Genomic DNA, 15,925 nt, shown 5'->3' with positions numbered 1-15,925 from the left:
TACCCCTGTCATGTGATCGCAGGGTGGTGATGGGTTGTCCTAATAGCCAGGGGTCTGCATAAGACCCTCGTGCCTGTCACTGTAAATCTCCTATGAATGCCAGCCCATGGCTGGAGTTCATAGGAGTTCATGATCTACTGTATGCTACACATAGCAGTGCAGAAGCACAGGCGATAGGATACTTGAAGCTGCGATCATCCAAAGGAAAATATTGAAGAAAGTAAAAAAAAATTTTAACCCCTTAAAAGCCCAAGATGTACTAATACGTACCTGCGCCCTGGGCTTTAAGAGTATTAGTACGCCCTGTTGATTTCGCCCGCACATAGGCTGTGTGGGCGCGATCGCCGCCGGGTGTCAGCTGATTGTCACAGCTGACACCCGATGCTATATGCTGGGAGCAGTACCGCACCGCTCCCAGCAAATTAACCCCCGCAATGCTGCGATCGAAGTCAATTGCAGCATTGCTGGGCAAGGGGAGGTGATCGCGATACTCACCTCTCCTGCCGGCGTCCAGCGCTGTCTGCCACGGCTTCCCAGATGTTGCCATGATGATCTGGGTCACCAGACAGCAGGAAGATACTTTGGTCATGCGCAGTGCATGACCAGAGTATCTTCTGCATCTACAACGCTGACAGCCTGTATAGCTCAGGGATGGTGCTCCATCCCTATGCTATACAGGCGATCAGAGTAAAAAAAGTGAAAGTCCCATTGTGGGACAAAGTATAAAAGTAAAAAAAGTGTTAAAAAATGAAAAAAAAAATTGTAAAAATATTAAAAAAATTAAAAAAAAATAATCCTCCAAAAATAAAAATATAATGTACCCATCAATAAATATTATTATGAAAAACAAAAAAACAAAACAATAAAAGAACACATAGTTGGTATCGTCGCATTCGGAACGACCTGGCCTATACAATTGTTCCACTAGTTAACCCCTTTAGTGAACACGGTAAAAAAAAAAAAAAAAATCGAAGCAAAAAACAATGCTTTATCATCATACCACCAAACAAAAAATGGAATAACACGGGATCAAAAAGACGAATATAAATAAAAATTGTACAGCTGAAAATGTTATCTTGTCACGCAAAAAACAAGCTGCCATACAGCTCCATCAGCCAAAAAATAAAAAAGTTATAGCTCTCAGAATAAAGCGATGCAAAAAATATTTTATTCTATAAAATAGCTTATATTGTGTAAAAGCGCCAAAACATAGAAAAACAATATAAATGTGGTACCACTGTAAACGTACTGACCCGAAGAATAAAGCTACCTTATCAATTTTACCACACGCAGAACAGCATAAAAAATTTAAAAAAAAATCAATTCCTGAAAATGTTTTTTGTTTATTCTGCCTCCCAAAAATTGGAATAGAAAGCGATCAAAAAATGTCACATGCCTGAAACGTCAACTTGTCCCACAAAAAACAAGCCATCACATGACTCTGTCAGCCAAGATATGGAAAAATTATAGCTCTCAAATTATGGCGCTGCAAAAACTAGATTTTACAAAAAAATGCGTCTTTTAGTGTGTGACAGCTGTCAATCATAAAAACCCGATATGATTTTGGTATCGCTGTAATCGCACCAACCCAAAGAATAAAGTCATCTAATCACTTATACCGCACAAGGAACGGCATAAAAAGTAAACTCTAGGGTTGTGCTAGGGTTAGGGTTGGGCAAGGTTTGGGGTTCGGGTTATGGTTAGGGTTGGGCTAGGGTTAGGGTTGGGGTTAGGGTTGGAATAGAGTTAGGGTTGGGCTAGGGTCAGGGTTGGGCTAGGGTTGGACTAGGGTTAGGCTAGGTTTAGCGTTAGGGTTGGGGTTAGGGTTAGGGTTGGGCTAGGGTTAGGGTTGGGGTTAGGGTTAGGGTTGGGCTAAGGTTAGGGTTGGGTTAGGGTTAGGGTTGGGGTAGGGGTTAGGGTTAGGGTTGGGCTAGGGTTAGGGTTGTTTTTTTTTTCAAAAGTAAAAAAAAAAAAGATGATGATATGGCGACTAGTGTTGAGCGCAAGTGCTCGCTACTTGAGTTTGCACTGGGTGCTCGGGCATGCACCGAGTATCGTGGGTGCTCGAGTGACATGCTTGAGTCTCCGCCCCATATGCTTCGCGGCCAAAAAAACCTTGCAGGGATTGCCTGTCATGCACGAACGATCCCCGCATGGTTTTGTTTGGGTGTCTAATAACCATGAAACATGTGGGCGGGGACTCGAACATGTCACTCGAGCACGCACGATACATGGTGCATACCTGAGTACCCAATACAAACTCAAGTAGTGAGCACTTGCGCTCAAGACTAATGACAACTTATTCAATATGATGACCTAATGTTATCAAATTCTATGTCATAACTCTGGGTTCAAAATGTTCACTATACCCCTTGATAAAATCGTTGAGGGGTCTAGTTTCCAAAATGGGGTCACTTGTGCGGGGTTTCCACTGTTTAGGCATATCAGGGGCTCTCCAAACGCGACATGGCGTCCGCTCTCAATTACAGCCAATTTTGAATTCAAAAAGTCCCACAGTGCTCGTTCCCTTCTGAACTCTGATGTGCGCCCAAGCACTGCATTTTCCCCACATATGGGGTATAGGCATACTCAGGAGAAATTGCACAAAAATTTTTGGGGTCTATTTTCTCCTCTTACCCTTGTGAAAATAAAAAAATTGGGGCTAAAACATCATTTTTGTGGATTGTTTGATTTTTTTATTTTCACGGCTCCATGTTATAAACTTCTGTAAAGCACCCGGGGGTTCATGGTGCTCACTACACATCTAGATAAGTTCCCTGAGGGGTCTAGTTTCCAAAATGGTGTCACTTGTGGGGGTTTTCCACTGTTTAGGCACATCCACTAATTATTCAAGCAAATTTTACATTCAAAAAGTCAAATGGTGCTCCTTCCATTCCAAACCTTGCCGTATGCCCAAGCAGTGTTTTTTCCCAACATATGGGGTATCAGCTTACTCAGGAGAGATTACTCAACACGATGCATGGTGCAATTTCTCCTGTTATCCTTATGAAAATGCAAAATTGGAGGCTGAAAAACATTTTTGTTGCAAAAATGTGAAAATTTTATTTTTATGGCTCAATGTTCTAAACTTCTGTGAAGCACCTTGGGGTTAAAGGTGCTCACCACACATCTAGATAAGTTCCCTGAGGGGTCTAGTTTCCTAAATGGTGTCACTTCTGGGGGGTTTCCACTGTTTAGGCACATCAGGGGCTCCCCAAACGCAACATGGCGTCCACTAATTATTCAAGCAAATTTTACATTCAAAAAGTCAAATGGCGCTCCTTCCATTTCAAACCCTGCCGTGCGCCTAAACAGTATTTTTTACCTACATATGGGGCATCTGCATGCTCAGGGGAAATTGCACAACAAATTTTGGTATCCATTTTTTCCTGTTACCCCTGCGAAAATATAAAAAATTGGGTCTAAAATAATATTTTTGTGAAAAAATTTAAATGTTCATTTTTTTCTTCTACATTCCAAAAATTCCTGTGAAGCACGTGAAGGGTTAATAAAGTTCTTATATGTGGCTTTGAGCACCTTGAGGGGTGCAGTTTTTAAAATGGTGTCACCTTTGGGTATTTTCTGTCATAAATACCCCTCAAAGTGCAAAGTGACTTCAAATGTGTTGTGGTCTCTAAAAAAATGGTTTTGCAAATTTTATTGGAAAAATGAGAAATCGCCGGTCAACTTTTAACCCTTTTAGCTCCCTAATAGTGATGAGTGAGCACTAAAATGCTCGGGTGCTCAATGCTCGGGTCGAGGACATTGGAATACGCGGGTGCTCGAACCGAGCAACAAGCCCAATGTATGTCTATCAGAAACTCGAGCATTTTTCAGTCAGCTCCCCCCGGCGGTCTGCAGAGGGCCTAAAAATTGCCAAAATCAATGGGAACAGTGCTCAAATTACATGGGAACAGCATGGGGAAAACCCCTGGAAGCATTTCTGACTCCCAGGTCACTTCTGTCAACAAGGTTGTCAGAGGTATTACACCACTTTTATGGAATCACAATAAAACATAACAAAACGAAACCAAAATGGAATTTCCTGGGAAATATGTTAAGGAACATCCTTTCCAGGGTAATGACTTGTATATAAAGCAAAATAAATAACCAAAAACAAAAATGCTCCTTAACACCTTGGGCTATGTTCACACGTAGTGTTTTTGATGCGTTTTTTTACTTTTGCATTGCTTTCAACCGTTACAAATGCATTCAACCGGAAATGTCATTTTAACATTTTACAACCTTATCTGGCCTGGTGTGTGAGATATCATCAGACACATTGTGTTTCATTTATGAAGAAGGGACTCTGAGAGTCACAAAGCATATTTTTATAGGGCCATCAGGCAGCCTTTACTATTCTTAAAGGTCCAGCAGTCAGCCCTCACTATTCTTAGAGAGCCATCAGCCGGCTATGTTTTATTATTCCCAATACTTAAGAGTAGGTCTCCTATACTGTTATTGCGTATGCAGTGAGTGCCAGGGCTGCCCAAAATTTGGACGCACCCCAATACCACTTTGAAAATTTGGATGCACCCCAATACCCCTTTGAAGAGACTTAGAGGAGAGCCTCCTGAAAACAATATTCCCATTATTAGGAAGTAGGTCTCCCATTATGTTTGCCTATGCAGTGAATGCAAGTGTTGCTAAAAATTTGGAGGCACTCTAATGCCCCTTGGAAGAGACGTAGAGGGCCTCATAAAAAAATATTCCCATTATTAGGAAGTGGGTCTCCCATAGTGTTGGCCTATGCAGTGAATGCAAGGGCTCCCAAAAATTGGGAGGCACTCCAATGCCCCTTGGAAGAGACGTGGAGGGCCTCATAAAAAATGTTCCCATTAGAAAGGAGTGGGCCTCATATACTTGTAATGCCCATGCACTTAGTGTATAGGCATACAAACATTTACCCCTGGGGGGTATACATGAACATACTGTATAAATTTTTTTTTACGGGCATCATAAACACCCTTTACAAAAATTATGTGGGTGTTGCATCACGGACCACGGTCACCCTGGTGATATGGTGGTGGAGGATGAGGAGAAGGAGGAGGACAAGAGCAAATAGCCAAAATCAGGAAGCGTATACCCATGTCTGGGTGTGAAAAGGTGCATGGGAATACACCTCCCATGAAAAGACACTGGATTTGAGTTTATGTTACGCTGCTATCATTCGGTGGTGTTGAGAAGTCTGGCCCAATCCAGCTCTTGTTCATTTTTATAAGAGTCAGCCTGTCAGCATTTTCAGTTGTGAGGCAGATGCGCTTATCAGTTATAATTCCACCAGCGGCACTAAAAACCCGCTCTGATAAAACGCTTGCAGGAGGGCAGGCCAGGACCTCCAAGGCATAGAGAGTCAGTTCATTCCAGGTATCCAGCTTGGATACCCAATAATTATAAGGCACAGAGGAATCACGGAGGACGTCGGTACGGTCGGCAAGGTACTCCCTCTGCATCTTCCCAAACTTTGCTTTCCTTGTGATAGCACCCCGCACCTCAGGGCCTGTGCTATGGGAGGGGCTGAGAAAACTCCCCCAGAACTTTGACAGTGTTCCCCTGCCTCTGCTGGATTGAAGTTGCGTCTATCTCGCCTGTACTCCTTGGTTGTCCAACGATGTGTGCTCTCTGCCGCCAGCGTTTTCAGATGGAAATTTTTTTGATTGTTCCGCAACAAGGGCCTTCTGGTACAGCCCCATTTTTGTAGACCTATCCACCTCAGGAATAAGAGATATAAAGTTCTCCTTGTAGCATGGATCTAGAAGTGTCACCAATCAGTAATGACTGTCACCCAAAACTTTGAGAACGCGAGAGTCATGGGAAAGGCAGCATAATATAAACATAGCCATGCGTGCCAGACTACTATCAGGCAAGACTTCTGTGTCCTCAAAAAGAGGATGACTGACCATACTCTCCTCCTCCTGCTCCTCTCTCTCCTCTAGACATCCACACTTAATAGACGGTATGACAGCTGTGCAGGTAGTACCGTCAATAGTGCATGAAACTAGCTCCTGTCCTTCCTCCTCCTCATCCTCTTCCTCATTGTCACCAAATCCACGTTGTGATGAGATGAGGCTGGGCTGTGTGTAATCACCCTGTATGGTTCCTTGCTCCATCTAATCGTGCTCCGGTGCAATGCATCCTTTTTGATTGTGAGCAGAGAGCGTTTCAGAAGACAGACAAGTGGGATGGTGTCGCTAATTATGGCATCATCGCTGCTCACCATCTTGGTGGAGTCCTCAAAGTTTTGGAGGATGGTACATATGTCTGACATCCATGTGCACTCCTGAGGTCTTATGTGTGGAGTCTAAACTGAATACAGATGGCCTTGTTGATGCTGGTACTCAATAACTGCCCTCTTCTACTCACAAATCCTTCCCAACATCTGCAGTGTAGAGTTCCAACGCGTGAGCCCGAAGCTTCAAATGCTGCTGAGACACGGCAAGGGCGGTGGAAGCTGTAGGTGACTTTCTAAAATGGGCACATAGGTGGCGTACTTTAACAAACAGATCCGGCAGCTCCGGGTAGGATTTGAGAAACCGCTGAACCACGAGGCTAAGCAAATGGGCCAGGCATGGTACGTGTGTGAGCTTGCCTCGCCTCAGAGCCGCCACCAGGTTCCGGCCATTGTCACACACGACCATGCCTGGCTGTAGTTTCAGCGGTGTGAGCCACAGATCTATCTGCTCTTTCAGAGCTGTCCACAACTCTTCAGCATTGTGCGGTTTGTCACCTAAGCATATTAGCTTTAGCACAGGCTGTTGCCGCTTGGCCGAGGCAGTGCTGCAGTGCTTCCAGCTTGTGACTGATGTGGTCATTTCAGAGATGGAGGCTCAAGAGTAGGGGGAGGCTGAGGAGGATGAGGTGAAGGAGCTGTAGACCGTGGGGGCAACCCTGATTGACCTAGGGCCCGCAATCCTTGGCGTCGGGAGGACGTGTTCCGTCCCAAGGTCCGACTGGGTCCCGGCTTCCACTATGTTAACCCAGTGTGCCGTCAGCGAGATGTACCGTTCCTGCCCACAAGCACTTGTCCACGTGTCTGTGGTTAGGTGGACTTTCCCGGTAACTGCTTTTTTAAGGGCACGGCTAGTGTTTTGGGACACGTGCTTGTGTAATGCGAGGACAGCACACCGGGAGAAATAGTGGCGGCTGGGGACCGAGTACCGAGGGACGGCCGCCGCCATCAGGTTGCGGAATGCTTCCATCTCCACGAGCCTAAAAGGCAACATTTCGAGCTCAAGCAGTCGTGAAATGGGAGAATTTAGTAGTGTGGCCTGTGGGGCATTGGCTGCGTACTTGCGCTTGAGTTCCAAGCACTAGGGTATGGACAACTGAACGCTGCGCTGGGACAAGGACGTGGACGTGCTTCTGACGCGCCCCCTGGGCCATGGGGTACTTGGTGCCGGGCCGGTCGTTGCTAGGGGTGATGTCACAGTGGCGGTGACCCGGTCCGTGACCCAGGGCGGTCAATCAAAAGGGGAATATTTACAGGGGATTTATAGTTTTTATATATATAGTTCGTAACGCCACCTGTGGCATGCGGCTATGTGGAGCCGCCGCTGCGGTGCAGGTCCTCTGGAGCTGATGTTAGTGCAGCATAGTTGGTTTAGCTCTCCACAGGTAAAGCTTAGCTCCAGGGCAGGGTAGATGTTGCTGGGTGTTGTAGTGCAGTGTAGTGCAGGGGGTGATGGCGCAGCAGTAATTCACAGAGACAGTGGGGTGCAGTGTTCAGAATTTACTCACAGTTGTTAAGTTGCTCAGGTTGCACTGTACAGGTTACAGCCTCCCACGTCGCGCTGCGTTCACCAGGCAAGGGGTTCAGCAATCCCTCAGGTAATTCCATAGCACTTAACGGGACCCCTTTCTGTGTGCCTTTCTCAGTCGTCTTCCTGCGCTGGCTCTCACCCTCCTGCCCTGTGCCTCACAATCAGTGTCCCAATCCTGTAGCCTCGGGTCTTGTCGGGCGACCTGCAGTCCCCTGGACCCTCTGTGACCACCTTCTCGGTGATGTAATTGTGGCTGTGGCATCTGCACCTTGCAAGTACAGCAGCCTCCGGTTTCTAGCTGAGCCTTGTAGTTCTCCACTAGTTTTGGGGCCGGTCCCCTCTGCGGCTTGATCCTTCCACACCAGGTAGATTCGGGCGTATGGGTGGCCTCCAGTACTGCCCGTACCCCTAGGATCCCTTCGTTCCTCTTGGAGCCTTCCTTCCTACTCCTCTCTCCTTCTCTGTCCTGGGCCTCTCTGCTAGGCCCACTCTGGGGCAGAGCTCGTGCAGAGCCCCTGCTCCCCTCACTTCTCCTCTCAGACTGGCTTGTCTGACTTCACTCTCTTCCCAAGATGGTTCCCTCTTTTATATCACTTCCTTTCCTGTGCTCCCCTGTACTACGTCCTCCACCCACACTCACTACACGGCTCCACCCTTCAGCTAGGGACCAGGGACTGTGCTCTCCCTTAGGAGCAATCTCGCCCTGCCCCCACTGAAGTGGAATGTGTTGGATGCAGGTGTTAGGGTCCCAGGCAGCACTCTATCCTTACCTGAGAGTGGGATACCACACCTCTGAGTGAGATGCAGTACCTCTGTGGTGACTGAACAAGCAGCGGCGCCACACTTCCTGATGCTGCAACTTGAGAGTGTGAAATGACAGGTGCAGGGCAGGAGGCATCTTCGCATGCACCATGGACAGGGGATTGGCTTGCATGCACAACAGCGGAAGAAGCAATGGTGCCACCCGCAGAGACTGTTCCTGGACCCTGGGATTTGGCCCACAAAGTCAGGTGCTTTGATGCCATGTGCCTGATCATGCTGGTGGTGGTCAGGCTAGTCGTTTTGCCACCCCTGCTGATGCTGGCCTGGCAGGTGGTGCAAATGGCCTTTTTGGAGTTATCGGCAGAGTCTTTTAAAAGCAACCAGACTCGGGAAGACCTAACAGTTGTACTGGCAACTTCCTTCGTGTTGATGTTACGGGTAACGGTTGATGGGGTGCTATGCCTCCCTTCCCCTGTGTGCTGCTCTCCTCGCTCTGCATGTCCTCCTGCCAGGTTGGGTCAGTCACTATATCATCCACCACCTCATCTTCCACTTCCGCATCCTGGTCCTCCTCCTGACTTTCTGACAATTGTGTCTCATCATCATCCACCTCTTGTGACACTTTCCCACCGTCGCCTTCGTGTGACAATGGCTGCTTAAATATTTGGGCATCGCTACATGCGATCTCCTCTTCCCCCTCTTTAAGTGGACCGGGCGAAAGGCCTGAATCTATAAATGGAAAAGTGAACAGCTTTACAGTGTGTCCAAGTGTGGGATCAGCTGTCTCCGAGGACTTGGCATGGTGGGAGGAAGGAGGATCAGAGTGAGGAATATGCGATCCAGACTCACGGCTACTGAGACTTGACCATGTGGAAGACAGGGTGGTGGTGGTGGCTAAGTGACTGGAAGCATTATCCGTTATCCAACCACCAACCTTTTGACACTGCTCTGGGTTCAATAGTGGTGTGCTGCGGTCCCATAGGAATTGGGACAGGAAGGTCGGGCGAGAAGATGTGGGTGTTTGTTGTGGCACAATTTCAGCTTGCCCACGGCCTTGTCCTCGGCCTCTGCATGCACCATCACCATCACCATCCAGTTCCCTGTCCCTTGCCACATGCCTTGCCCATTTTAAATGGAGGACAGTATCTTCCACGCTCACTACAAATGACTGAGTTTGGAGCGAACTTATATGTGATCCGTGTGACGGAGAAAACAGAGTGTTAAATACCTGGCCTGTAGGTAGCTAGTTTGAACAGCAAACTGGTGTGAATTGCTTCACTGACACACTGAAAGAAATTTTTAATGGAGGCCAGAAATGGCAGTATTTTATGACAACGTATATGTGATCCGTGTGACGGAGAAAACACAGTTTTAAATAGCCGGATTTTTAGCGCTGTAATATGGAAAGGACCTGGCTGTATTCTGCAGTGCCAACAAGCAAATGGCGCAGAAAAACGGTGTTCTCTGGATTGCTTTTTAAGCAAATATTGAGGATTAAGATCCAAAAAAAAGTATTCCTGGCCCCTGAGACCTGGGCATTTGTATAGAAATATCTAACAGCAGCAGAAGGCAGAATTGGAATGGAGCCTCTTGTGCTATGTGCACTGCAGTCTGCTATGTACAATGTCTGCCTGCCAATATACACTGCTTGCCTGATATCTCTGCAGATGGATTAATACTCAGAAGGACTGCTTGTTAAGATGGATATGTGTATGGGTTTTCTCCCTACACTACCTAATACACAACCAAATCTCTCCCTAGCTCAGCAGCACCTCTCCCTATGACTCGCCCTCCCTGAGCGGTGGGGTTACTCGGAGCCGGGCCTTGAAGATGTTGTGGGGATGCAGTCGTGGCCGTGACCCGGTCTGTGCCCAGGGCTGTCACATGAAAAATGGGCTTTTGGATGAGTGGTTGTTCGACTACGCCACCTGTGGTTTCTGGTGAAGGCCACCAGCACTGCAACAGTCCTCTGAGCCTGGTATTCTGGCAGCTTGGTTGGTACTACTCCCCACAGGCGGAGTAGGCCTCAGGGCAGTGAGTAGGATCTGGAGAGTCATGGTGGGTGCAGTGCCACGCAGGAATGAACAAACAGAGGCAGTAGGTGAAGTCATCCAAGCTTTACTCACTTTGGTGAAGTAGCAGCTGCAAAGCTTCTCTCTGCTTCTCGTGGCGCGCTGCGGTCACCAGGACGGAGTTCAGCACTCCCCAGGTAGACCAGGAGCACCTGTCAAGACCCTGCTGTTGTGTTCCTCTCCTTAGTAAGTTCTCCCACTGAGTCTTCTCCTGACTGTATGTGGTATGAACGTTGTGTAAGGCTGGGTCCCACTGGGTAAACGCAGGTTGAGAGATACAGGTGGCGACTCCGCTCTGTCCGTATCCCCCTGGGATCCACTAAGCCTCCGGGCTTTTCTGATTGAGACGTGAAGTGACAAAGTCAGATATGGGGGGCCGGTTACCCCTTTTGCAGCAGGAATCCCTCTGGCTAGGCCAGAGTGAAGAATACAGGTGGCGACTCCACTCCGTCCGTTTCCTCCTGGGATCCTTTTACCTGTGGAGCCTATCTCCTCTGCTCCCCTCCAAGGCCTTCTTAGAACAGGACCCTGACCGGGCAGAGACACTTGTTAACTCTGACCCGCTCCTCGTCTCAAGGCCAGAGAGCGAGGACCGCGAATCTTCAGCCAGCTACAGACTCTTGCTGGACCCTGACAGAAGACCCACAATCAAAGACCTTGAACTAAAGATGGGCAAATATTATATATGATTCTATAAGTGCTTCTTGTAAGTGTTTCCTCCACCCTCACCCACTACTTGGTTCCCCCATCTCCTCTATCCTGGGCCGGGGCAGCACCCTGGTGCATTTAGACCCCCTACAGGATAGGAGTGGTGTAGTGTTGAGTGTGAAGTGGGGTCCTGAGTGATGCTCCATCCTTACCTGGAAGAGGAGATACCACACCTCTATCTGAGGTGCAGTACCCCTGTGGCGACTGAACCCTCAGGGGCGCCACACCTACTCTGCCTGATTCCGGAGTGACTGTGACGAGCACAGCGGCGCCAGGTCTGATATAGACCTGATGACGCTGTGCGGCCAGCCAATCACTGTAATGCCACAACCACCATGGCTGCGGCATTACAATGAGTGGCAGGCAATCCCTGCATGTTGATTGTCGCTCTAAAGAGCGCCAAACATGCAGGGAAGGGACCCGAGCATCCGCGCGAGCATCTCGCAAGTACTCGGCGAGCTCTGAGCATCTCGAGTACTGAGATGTTCGGGCGAGTACCGAGTACTTGCGAGTATGCTCGCTCATCAATACTCCCTACTAAAAAAAATGTTGGTTCCAAAATTGTGCTGATGTAAAGTAGACATGTGGGAAATGTTATTTATTAACTAATTTGTGTGACATATCTCTCTGATTTAAGGGCATAAAAATAAAAATTTTGAAAATTGCAAAATTTTCTAAATTTTTGCCAAATTTCCATTTTTTTCACAAATAAACACAAGTGATATCGAAGAAATTTTACCACAATCATGAAGTACAATATGTCACGAAAAAACAATCTCAGAATCAGGGGGATCCGTTGGAGCGTTCCAGAGTAATTACCTCATAAAATGACAGTGGTCAGAATTGTAAAAATTGGCCTGGTGATTAACGTGCAAACCACCTTGGGTTGTAAAGGGGTTAAAAATATTGAAAAAATTAAAAAAATGTTTAAATCACCTCCTTTTGTCCAATTCAAAATAAAACAATTAAAAAAAAAATAAACATATTTGGTTTATTGTCCGATATATCAAAATATAAAATAAATTATTTTGATCAGTAAATGGCGTAATGAGAGAAAAATGAAACGCCAGAATTACTTTTTTTGCCCGCTGCAACATTGCAATAAAATGCAATAACTGGCGATCAAAACATTGATCAGTATTGATTGGTATCAGTAAAAACGTCAGCTTGGAACGCCAAAAATAAGTCCTTACCCAGCCCCAGATCCTGAAAAATGGAGATGCTCTGGTGCTTGGAAAATGGCGACTTTTTTTTCTTACAAGTTTTTTTTTTTTTTTACCACTTAAAGGGGTTGTCCGGTTAAAAGTGATAAGTCTGCAGTTGTTCTATGTGACTGCAGACTTATGAATCCCCCCCAGTACACACACTGTGTGCTGCGGGATTCACTGGTATGAGACTCAGGACCGGAAGCTATGTATAACGTTATACATAATCCCGGCCATTAAGCATCACCTCGCTCCTCACACTTGTATGGATAAAGGCCATGCCCCATGTAGTGACACAGATGGCCAGTGGGTGCGTCCGACTAGAAGGCGAGAGGCCTCACTCAATACAAGTATATGGAGAGCGAGGTTGTACCCACTGGCCAGGAATATGTATAACACATACATAGTCTCAGGTCCCAGGTCTCATAGCATAAAATCCCTGCAGAGCATAGTGCCTGCACTGGGGGGATTCATAAGTCAGCAGTCACACAGAGTGACTGCAGACTTATCAGTTTTCACCGAACAACCCATTTAAATAAAAAAGAACATATACAGTGGTGGCCAAAAGTATTGGCACCCCTGCAATTCTGTCAGATAATACTCAGTTTCTTCCTGAAAATGACAATCACAAATTCTTTGGTATTATTATCTTCATTTAGTTTGCTTGCAAGGAAAAAACACAAAAGAGAATGAAGCAAAAATCAAATCATTGATCATTTCACACAAAACTCCAAAAATGGGCCAGACAAAAGTATTGGCACCCTCAGCCTAATACTTGGTTGCACAACCTTTAGCCAAAATAACTGCGAACAACCGCTTCCGGTAACCATCAGTGAGTTTCTTACAATGCTCTGCTGGAATTGTAGACCATTCTTCTTTGGCAAACTGCTCCAGGTCCCTGATATTTGAAGGGTGCCTTCTCCAAACTACCATTTTGAGATCTCTCCACTGGTGTTCTATGGGATTCTGGTCTGGACTCATTGCTGGCCACCTTAGAAGTCTCCAGTGCTTTCTCTCAAACCATTTTATAATGCTTTTGGAAGTGTGTGTTTGGGTCATTGTCCTGCTGGAAGACCCATGACCTCTGAGGAAGACCCAGCTTTCTCACACTGGGCCCTACATTATGCTGCAAAATTTGTTGGTAGTCTTCAGACTTCATAATGGCATGCACACGGTCAAGCAGTCCAGTGCCAGAGGCAGCAAAGCAACCCCAAAACATCAGGGAACCTCCGCCATGTTTGACTGTAGGGACCGTGCTCTTTTCTTTGAATGCCTCTTTTTTTTCCTGTACACTCTATGTTGATGCTTTTTCCCAAAAAGCTCTACTTTTGTCTCATCTGACCAGAGAACATTCTTCCAAAACGTTTTAGGCTTTCTCAGGTAAGTTTTGGAAAACTCCAGCCTGGCTTTTTTATGTCTCGGGGTAAGAAGTGGGGTCTTCCTGGGTATCCTACCATACAGACCCTTTTCATTCAGACGCCGACGGATAGTATGGGTTGACACTGTTGTACCCTCGGACTGCAGGGCAGCTTGAACTTGTTTGGATGTTAGTCGAGGTTCTTTATCCACCATCCGCACAATCTTGCGTTGAAATCTCTCGTCAATTTATCTTTTCCGTCCAAATCTAGGGAGGTTAGCCACAGTGCCATGGGCTTTAAACTTCTTGATGACACTGCGCACGGAAAACACAGGAACATTCAAGTCTTTGGAGATGGACTTGTAGCCTTGAGATTGCTCATGCTTCCTCACAATTTGGTTTCTCAAGTCCTCAGACAGTTCTTTGGTCTTCTTTCTTTTCTTCATGCTCAATGTGGTACACACAAGGACACAGGACTGAGGTTGAGTCAACTTTAACCCCTTAACAACATTTGACGTACTAATATGCGTCTGTGCCCTGGGACTTAAGAGCCAGACCCGTATTAGTACGTCATGGCGATTGCGCGCGCACACAGGCTGTGCGGGCGCGATCGCCGCCGGGTGTCAGCTGATTGTCACAGCTGACACCCGGTACTATGTGCAGGGAGCGGTCCTGCACCGCTCCCAGCACATTATCCCCGCGATGCTGCGATCGAAGTCGATCGCAGCATTGCGGTGGCAAGGGGAGGTGATCGCAGATTCTCACCTCTTCTTCTGGCTTCCAGCGCTGACTGCCGTGGCTTCCAGGATGTTGCCATGATGACCCGATGTCGTCATGAGAACATCCAGGTCACCAGACAGCAGGAAGATTTTTTGGACATGCGCAGTGCATCTCCAAACAATCTTCTCCCTGTCCAGCTCTGACAGCCTGCATGACACAGGGATGGTGCTGCATTCCTGTGCCATGCAGGCGATCAGAGAAAAAAAAGTGAAAGTCCCACAGTGGGACAAAGTAATAAAGTATTACGACTATCAGAAAGTGAAAAAAAAAAAAAAAAAAATTGTAAAAATATTTAAAAAAAAGTAAAAAAATAATCCACCAAAAATAAAAATATAATGTACCCATCAATAAATATTATTATAAAAAAAAACAATAAAAGAACACATATTTGGTATTGCCGCGTCCGGAACAACCTGACCTATAAAACTGTCCCACTAGTTAACCCCTTCAGTGAACACTGTAAAAAAAAAAAAAAAAAAAAAACGAAGCAAAAAATAATGCTTTATCACCATACCGCCAAACAAAAAATGGAATAACACGCGATCAAAAAGAAAAATATAAATAAAAATGGTACCGCTGAAAACATCATCTCGTCCCGCAAAAAAACAAGCCACCATACAGCTCCATCAGCCGAAAAATAAAAAAGTTATAGCTCTCAGAATAAAGCTATGCTAAAAAATAATTTTTTCTATAAAATTGCTTTTACGTAAAAGTGCAAAACATAGAAATACGATATAAATGTGGTACTGCTGTAAACGTACTGACCCGAAGAATAATGCTGCCTTATCAATTTTACCACACGCGGAACAGAATAAAAAAAAAAAAAGAATTCCTGAATTGTTGGTTTTTGTTTATTCTGCCTCCCAAAAATCGGAATAGAAAGCGATCAAAAAATGTCACGTGCCTGAAAATGGCACCAATAAAAACGTCAACTCATCCCGCAAAAAACGAGCCATCAAATGACTGTCTGCCAAAATCTGGAAAAATTATAGCTCTCAAAATATGGCGATGCAAAAACTAGATTTTACAAAAAATGCGTCTTTTAGTGTGTGACAGCTGTCAATCATAAAAACCCCATATGATTCTGGTATCGCTGTAGTTGCACCGACCCGAAGAATAAGGTCGTCTAATCACTTATACTGCATGAGGAACAGCGTAAAAAATAAACTCTCAGGTTAGGGTTGTGCTAGGGTTAGGGTTGTGCTAGGGTTAGGGTTGTGCTACGGTTAGGGTCGTGCTACGGTTAGGGTTGTGTTAGGGTTAGGGCTGGGGTTGGGGTTG

This window comes from Phyllobates terribilis, unplaced genomic scaffold (assembly GCF_046119375.1).
Source record: "Phyllobates terribilis strain yellow unplaced genomic scaffold, ASM4611937v1 Scaffold_3__8_contigs__length_932513732, whole genome shotgun sequence".
Taxonomy (NCBI): Eukaryota; Metazoa; Chordata; class Amphibia; order Anura; family Dendrobatidae; genus Phyllobates; species Phyllobates terribilis.
This window is presented reverse-complemented; position numbering follows the sequence as displayed.